Source organism: Marmota marmota, unplaced genomic scaffold (assembly GCF_001458135.2).
Source record: "Marmota marmota marmota unplaced genomic scaffold, marMar, whole genome shotgun sequence".
Lineage (NCBI taxonomy): Eukaryota > Metazoa > Chordata > Mammalia > Rodentia > Sciuridae > Marmota > Marmota marmota.
Window position 1 is genome coordinate 189,943 of NW_025999986.1, and position 9,695 is coordinate 199,637.

A 9,695-nucleotide genomic window follows, 5' to 3' on the forward strand; every position below is an offset into this window, starting at 1 on the left:
TTGAGAGCTAGTTGACATAGATCAATAGATATAATAATAGATATAGCTGTAAATTATAAATTATAAATACAGATATCTGTCTACAAAAAATTGCCAACCCCAGGGTAAATTCCTTTATCTTTTCAATATAATTTTCGCCCTCAATGTAAATATTCTCAATAAAATATGAGAAAAATTGAAGGCATAAAGTGTTTACTTCCATGTCTATTCTGAGAACTATCCTTTAACCTGTGCACTATATATGTTTATCAGGCTTAGTGTTATATAGCTAGGTTCTGGAACTGATGATCACATTCAGTATCTTTCTCATGAGGGAATGCTATTTTAACATATGAAAATCAATAATTGAAATTCACAGTATTAATAGAGTAAGGAAGAAATTTAATAAAATACTCCATGCATAAAAAGCTTTGATGTCCATCACATTCCACCATCCTTGCTAATCCCCTGCCCCCTCCCTTTCCCTCCCCTCCCTCTAGGGGATTAGCATGAATGGTGGAATGTGATGGACATCATTATACAAATTAGATGTATGAAGACTTGAATTGGGTGTCAGCATACTTTATATACACACAGAGATACAAAAATTGTGGTATATATGTGTAATAAGAATTGTAATGCAGAAAAAAACAATAACAACAACAAAAAANGGGGGACTCTTTTGGCTCCACCCATGTGACCCAGCCAATCGGCCTCAAGAGTGGGAGGAGTGGGGGTTGAGAGGCTCGCAGGAAGCCGGTGGTGGCAGTTAGGCTCTGAGGGAATTCCTGAAGAGCTCGTGGTGACATGTGTGTTCTAAAAATAAAGTTCACTTCTGCTTGACAAGTGGCTCATGAATTGTGCCCAGCCAGACTGCCGCAAGCAAATAGTGCCAATTTGAGTTCTTCTTTTCCTATGTGTATTCCTTTAATTTCTTTCATCTGTCTAATTGCTCTGGCCAGTGTTTTAAGAACTATGTTAAGTAGAAGTGATGAAAGAGGTCATCCCTGTCTTGTTCCAGTTTTAGAGGGAATGCCTTCAATTTGTCTCCATTTAGAATGATGTTGGCCTGGGGCTTAGCATAGACAGCTTTTATGATTGTTAGACCACGACACAAGAAAAGACCACTGACTCCATAGAATCACACTATTTTGAAAGAGAAATACCGAATAATGACTGAATCTCAATTTGCTAAGTGACTTTTTGGTAAACAGGCACATCTAATAGGTCACTTTAATAAGCATTAATTAATTTTGATTACTGCTCTGTGCACATCAATAGTTAAATAAACTTATTGGGAATTTGCATATAAATTAATGAATATGTAAATTTTGTTAATTATTCACTATCTTGTACCTTTCATTTGCAAAAGATTATTCTTAGAATAAACATTATATATAATAAGGATTATACCTTAAAATTCATAACTGGAATAAATGACTCTGTAATTCCAGTAAAGCGTCATTAAATTTCTAAATAACAAGTTTTTAACTTGCCCTTTGGTTTTACATTAATTGAAAATACTAAACTTAAAATATTATCATCTTTTTTTCCATTGTCCTCTTGGCTATCATTTTATGTGATAATTTTAAATGGTCACAATATACTTTGCTACTATTAAACTGAAAGGTGGAAGAGAGAGTTAATCTTCTAATAGCATAATGAGCTCAGGAATAAAATATGGTATATATCATTGGCAAGGGATGATTTGAACAAGTAGAGAGATATGTTTAACCTATTGGAGAAACTGAAGTACCCATTGGTCCTAAATCAAGTCTTCATTGACCCTGAGTTTTATATTTAATTCTGCCTAGTAGTTGGTTACTTTTCCTGCCTTGATGCTCATTTCTAACATGTGGTGAAGCTGAGAGAGACATTCTGAAAAGGATTCAACTTCTCCTCCATCCTTTCTGAAGAGTTTCTGTCTATCCTTTGTGTAACTCTGATCAGGGGTGGCACGTAGGGGCAGGATAGACATACATTTCTGATCAAATACACTTTCTAAAGTATTGGTGGCAACAGAAAAAATATACTTTTCATTTTATTTTGTAACTATTTTAGTTTTATAGAAAAGTTTCAAAGACAATATGGACAGTACCCCTCAATTTCAGTTTCCATTAATGTTACATTTTTGGGTACATTTGTCAAATCTAAGAAACTAATACCAATATGTTACTATTAACTAAATTCCAGACTTTATTTGGATTTCACTGTGTTAGCTTTTTCTCATTTTTGTTCCTGGACCCAATCCAGGATGCCATGCTATATTTACCTGTCATGCCTAGCAACCTCCTCAGTCTCCTTTTCTTTGTTTTTCATGACCTTGACATGCTGAGATACTCAGGGTGGATGTTTTAAAGAAGGCACCTTGGTCATGGTTTGTGTGGTATTTTCTCATGGATTAGACTGGGACTATGAATTTTTGGAGAGAAGACCACAGAGGGGAAGTGTCCTTCTACCTCTTCACAGTGGTGGATGCAGGGTGTCCACATAGCATCACTGATGGTGCTGAGCCTTAATCACATAGTGAACAAAATAAAACTTGCACAAAATAAACATTAAATTTACAATTTTTATCTTTCTGTACTCTATTACTTCAAATACATTTGCTGAGGCTGACCAACACTGAATAGAGAAGAGACAACATTAAATTCTGCTTTCCATAGGGGATATTTATATATCTATAAAGAAGAGTTCTCTCTTTCCCTTCACTTATTTCTTGATTCCATCTTTTTTTTATCAGTATGGACTCATAAATTTTTTTGATAATTTAAGTTAAAATTCAATGTATGCTATTTATTTTGTTGCTCAAATTGTTCCAACTTTAAAAATTGGGAGCCATTTCAGGTTAGCTTCTGAGTCCCTTGGATATGTCTTCAGTTTTTTATATCTTTTGTAAGGAAGGTAGAACCCTGTTTCTTGTACTACTCTATCATCTCATCTTGTATATTCTTTCCCACAATCTTAGAAGCAGAGAAGTATTCCTGCTTGTTTATCCTGGAGAAAGATATTAGAAAGTAAAGATATTAGAAAGATATTAGAAACCAATAGTTGAGTGTTTTTTATACATATTGTGTAGGGTGATGTTGCTGCTAAGCCATTCAGCAGGGAGATTTAGGGAATGTATGCATACATACTCTGTGAACACAAATATCTGTAGTTGTTTTTGTATTTATCCATCTCTCTATGTAAGTGTGTACATATATACATATATTCATACATGTAAGTGTAATTATATCTGTGACTCTAACACTGCAACACATGGCTCACTCCTGACTTCCTTTCTTGCTTATCTGTAACTTTTGCTACAGTTGGATTTCACTATCCATTATCCTTAACTTTTTTATTCAATCCTTGTAGATAGGTAAAATAATTTCAGAATTAATTGTACTATCCTGAGAAATAAGTGTATGTAAAGAGTAATGTTTATGCAGTTAGTTTTGTCTGAAATTGAAAGTACTTGACCATATTCAAAAGTTTATTCTAAATTAAAGCATTCTAAACCTTATAATTTCATTTCTTTTCATTTTTTAAAAATTTTTAAAATTTGTTCTAATTAGTTAGACATGACAGCACAATGCATTTCAACTCATTGGACACAAACGGAGTACAATTTCTCATTTCTCTGGCTGTACACAATGCAGAGTTTCACTGTACATGCAATCATACGTGTCTACAATGTAATAATGTCTGTATCATTCCACCTATACACCTCTTCTCTTCCCCTCACTATCCCAATCCAAAGTTCCTCCATTCTTTCCTAGCACTCCCCCACCCCATTATGGATCAACATCTGCATATCAGAGAAAACATTTGGCCTTTGGTTTTTTGGGATTGGTTTATTTCACTTAGCATGATATTCTACAACTCCATCCATTTACCTGCAAATGTCATAATTTCATTCTTCTTTAAGAAGTCAATAAATAGGATGGATGCAAACCAAAAAGCTTCTTCTCAGCAAAGGAAACAATCAACAATGTAGAGAGAGAGGCTATAGAATGGGAGAAAATCTTTACCACACACACATCAGGTAGAGCACTAATCTCCAAGATATATAAAGAACTCATGAAACTTAACACCAAAATAATAATAATAATAATAATAATAATAATAATAATAATAATAACCCAATCAATTAATGGGCTAAAGAACTAAACAAACACTTCACAGAAGAAGATATATAGTTGATCAACACATACATGAAAAAACAGTATCTCTAGCAATTAGAGAAATGCAAATCAAAACTACTCATCTCACTCTAGTCAGAATAGCAATTATCAAGAATACAAGCAACAATAACTGTTGGTGAAGATGTGGTGGAAAAGGTATACTCATACATTGTTGGTGGGACTGCAAATTGGTACAACCATTCTGGAAAGCAGTATGGGGATTCCTTAGAAAACTTGGAATGGAACCACCATTTCACCCAGCTATCCCACTCTTCAGTTTATACGCAAAGGACTTAAAATCAACATACTACAGTGACACAGCCACATCAATGTTTACAGCAGCTCAATTCACAAGAGCTAAACTATGGAACCAACCTAGATGTCTTTCAATAAATGACTGGATAATGAAAATGTGTTTTATATACACAATGGAATATTACTCAGACTTAAAGAAGAATGACAATTATTTCTAACTTTTTAAAACTTGAATCACATTAAATTCAAATTTTGGATTCAGAGACTCAACATGGCGGCGGGCAGGAAGACAGTGCTTTTAGCACCTCCTCAGCCACACAGACAGAGAGACACATCAGAACGTTCAGATTGTACCTGCTGAGAAACTCCCAGCAAAATTCCGCTGAAGTGAGACCTAGCTGGGGAATTTGGGATTATTGGAGGTGACAGCTTGCTCCAGACGGGTTAATCTCAGCCAATCTGGGCGGAGGTCTGGGCCGCCACTGCCTGCCGACTGGCGCAGAAGGAGGCATTTCAGCACTGCTGGATACCGTGTGGGGCGTAGAGACCCTTTGAAGAGGTTGCTACCAAGCCTTCATAAAACAGCGGACTAGAACTGAAACCAAGTATGGGACAGACCAGAGACAGACCTGACCCACCCCTCCCATCGGACACTCTGGCAAGGGGTCTGGGGACCGCCATAGCAGAGAGCTGATGTCACCAGAGTTCGGTGGACGGGATCCCTTCCCAGTGAATTCGCTTCAACAGGTGTGTGACTCCCATCCCCACCAGATGCATACAGCTGGGAAACCTCAAAAATCTTGCCCCAGAGCTCTGTGGGCATGACTGTAGGGGCCGAGCGAAGCAGAGGGAACTCCCAACCCCCAACTCCACCTACCACCAGCGGTGACACCCAAGGCCTTAGCCACCAGTTCCTGGGGGGTGTGGCCACTGAAGGGGTCCAGACAAATTAAACTGATGGTTCTCCCAGATCACCCGTTCCACAACCTTGGGGTCATGGTGAATGGCAAACGCAGAGAGTGCTCAGTTCTTCAGGAAATAGGGCACTGAGGGGGACTGCAAGTGTAACTAGATCTGTGGAGACCTACTCCAGTGAGCGGGGCCTGGCTGGCTGGCAGGAGGAAGGGGGGGAGGGGCCGGAGAAGAGAAAAGGCTCTGGACTAACAGGATTGCAAAGATGCACAGTAGGGGAAGAGGAGCCACCTTACAGGGATTGCTGCCAGCACATAGAGGGCAGAAGCTTGGCTTGGAGGGCACATCTCCGCCTACTGGAAGAGAAGAAAATAGAACTCTAAGACTTCATTTATCATTTTTTTTCTTTTCCCTTTTCAATTTTTATTTTTCTTTCCATTCTCCTTTATTCTACCTATTTTTCTCTCCCTCTTTCTCTTTAAGGACTCCTTCCTTCCCCTTCCCCCTAACTTTCATCCTAAGCATTATGACTTTCATTATGTGTAATTTTCTAAATGCAAATAAATGAATGTTCCGAGGCTGTCTATAGGGCTCCTAAGTACCTAGCTATTACCAAATACCCTGATCCATTTGCCTGTTAATATCCCCCTTCAGTAGAGCAATCTTCCAAAGTAGCCAAGACATACTAACCTTCATACCATCATAGCACCCAACCTAAACACAAAGTCCTAAGACCAAACAACAGATCACTATATGCCTACAGAATTCGTAAGCCTTTTATGAATTTAATGAATCAGCTTTAAATTACAATAAAGCCCAACATCTCTAGACATAGTCACCCACAACAAAGGAGAGACCACAGGGATATACAAAACCAAAACAAATTTATAGGAGAAAACAGAAACACAGCAGTTAAACAGAGTTGGAAAGTAACATGAACACCATGAAAAAACAAGGGAATAAAGGATTAAAAGCAATGCAGGACAACTTAAATTTACAGGAGAACCCAGAGGCATCAGAAAAATGGACAGAGAAAGAACTCAAGGCATACCTGACTCAGATGGAATGGAATCTTAAAGAAGTCATTAGACAGCAAGTCCAAACAATGAAACAATACTTTGAAAATGAATTACATAAGCAGATTCAAGAAGCAAAAAATGAACTCTATTAAGAGATAGAGATTTTCAAAAAAAATCAAACAGTAATCCTAGAAATTCAGGAAACCAAAAACCAAATCAAAAACTCAAATGAGAATATTACAAATAGACTAGATCACATAGAAGTCAGAACATCAGATAATGAAGACAAAGTTTATCAACTCGAAAAGAGTATAGTCAATGCAGAAAAGCTGGTAAGAAACCATGAGCAAAACATCCAAGAGATATGGGATATCATAAAAAAACAACAACAACAAAAAAAAACTTAAGAGTCATTGGGATAGAGGAAGGTATAGCGGTCCAAACCAAAGGAATGAGCAAAATGTTGAATGAAATAATTTTAGAAAACTTTCCAGACATGAAAGATGGAGTGAATTGCCAAATCCTGGAAGCCTACAGGACTCAAAACATACAAAACCATAATAGACCAACTACAAGACACATTATTATGAAGATATACAACATAGAGAACAAGGAAAGAATATTAAAAGCTACAAGAGAAAGGATGCAGATTACATTCAGGGGTAAACCAATTAGGATAACAGCTGAATTTCATCACAGACGTTGAAAGTGAGAAGATCCTGGAACAATATATTTCAAACGCTGAAAAATAATGGATTCCAACCAAGAAAATTGTATCCAGCAAAATTAAGCTTCAGGTTTGACAATGAAATTAAAATATTTCATGATAAACAAAATTTAAAAGAATTTGCAGCTAGTAAACCATCACTGCAAAGCATTTTGAGCAAAACACTACAAGAAGAGGTAAAAAAAAAAAAAAAAAAAAACAGCTCCCAAAACCAACAGTGGGAGGTAACTCAATAAGGGGGGGGGGTAATCAAAGAGGAAAAACAAGCCAAATTAAAATAAATAAATAAATAAACAGGACTGGAAGTACAAACCATATATCAATAGTAACCCTAAACAGTAATGGCTTAAACTCACCAATCAAGCGACATAGGCTAATAACCTGGATTAAAAAAACAGATACAACAATATGCTGCCTTCAGGAGACTCATATGATAGGAAAAGACATACAGAGGCTGAAGTTGAAAGGTTAGGAAAAATCATACCACTCACATGATCCTCAGAAGCAAGCAGGTGTGGCCATACTCATATCAAATAAAATCAATTTCAAACCTAAGTTAATCAAAAGGGATAAAGAAGGACACTATATAGTGATAAAAAGAACCGTTCACCAACAAGACATAACAATTATCAACATGTATGCACCAAATAATGGTGCTGCAATGTTCATAAAACAAACTCTCCTCAAATTCAAGAATCAAATAGACCACAACACAATAATTATGTGTGAGTTCAACACACCGCTCTCACCATTGGACCAATCCTCCAAACAAAAGTTGAATAAAGAAACTATAATAACACATCAATAACCTAGACTTAACTGACATATATAGAATATATCAACCATCATCAAGTGGATATACGCTTTTCTCAGCAGCACATGGATCCTTCTAAAAGACAGACCATATATTATTCCATAGGGCAACCCTTAGTAAATATAAAGGTGTGGAGATAATACCATGCATCTTAACTGATCATAATGGAATGAAATTGGAAATCAATGATTAAAAAAGGAAGGAAAAATTCTGCATCACCTGGAAAATGAACAATATGTTACTAAATGGGTTACAGAAGACATAAAGGAGGAAATCAAAAAATTCTTAGAGATAAATGAAAATACAGACACAACATATCAGAATCTATGGAACACAACGAAAGCAGTTTTAAGAGGGAAATTCATTGCCTGGAGTTCATTCCTCAAAAAAAGGAAAAAAAAAAACAACAAATAAATGAGCTCACACTGCATGTCAAAACCCTAGAAAAGGAAGTGCAAAACAACAGGAAATGTAGCAGAAGACAAGAAATAATTAAAATCAGAGCGGAAATCAACAAAATTGAAACAAAAGAAACTATTCAAAAAATTGACAAAACTAAAAGTTGGTTCTTTGAAAAAATAAATAAGATCAACAGACCCTTAGCCATGCTAATGAAGAGAAGAAGAGAGAGAACTCAAATTACTAACATATGGGATAAAAAAGGCAATATCATAATAGACACTACAGAAATACAGAAGATAATTAGAAATTATTTTGAAACACTATTTTCCAATAAAATAGAAGATAGTGAAGATATCGATAAATTTCTTAAGTCATATGATTTGCCCAGATTGAGTCAGGAAGATACACACAATTTAAACAGACCAATAACAAAGGAGGTAATAGAAGAAGCCATCAAAAGACTACCAACCAAGAAAAGCCCTGGACTGGATGGGTATAGAGCAGAGTTTTACAAAACCTTTAAAGAAGAATTAATACCAATACTTTTCAAGTTATTTCAGGAAATAGAAAAAGAAGGCGCTCTTCCAAATTCATTCTATGAGGCCAACATCACCCTGACCCCGAATCCAGACAAAGACACTTCAAAGAAATAAAAGTATAGACCAATATCTCTAATGAGCCCAGATGCAAAAATCTTCAATAAATTCTGGCAAATCGGATACAAAAACATATCAAAAAAATTGTGCACCATGATCAAGTAGGATTCATACCTGGGATGCAAGGCTGGTTCAATATACGGAAATCAATAAATGTTACTCACCACATCAATAGACTGAAATATAAAAACCATATGATCATCCCGATAAATGCAGAAAAAGCATTCAACAAAGTACAGCATCCCTTTATGTTCAAAACTCTAGAAAAACTAGGGATAACAGTAACTTACCTCAACATTGTAAAAGCTATCTATGCTAAGCCTCAGGCCAGCATCATTCTAAATGGAGAAAAACTGAAGGCATTCCCTCTAAAATCTGGAATAAGACAGGGATGCCCTCTCTCACCACTTCTATTCAATCTAGTTCTCAAAATACTGGCCAGAGCAATTAGACAGACAAAAGAAATTAAAGGCATAAAAATAGGAAAAGAAGAACTTAAATTATCACTATTTCCAGGTGACATGATTCTATACCTAGCAGAGCCAAAGGGTCTACAAAGAAACTACTAGAACTAATAAATGAATTCAGCAAAGTGGCAGGATATAAAATCAACATGCATAAATCAAAGGCATTCCTGTATATCAGGAACAAATCTTCTGAAATTGAAATGAGGACAACCACCCCATTCACAATATCTTCAAAAAAGAAAATACTTGGGAATCAACCTAACAAAAGAGGTGAAAGATTTATACAATGAAAACT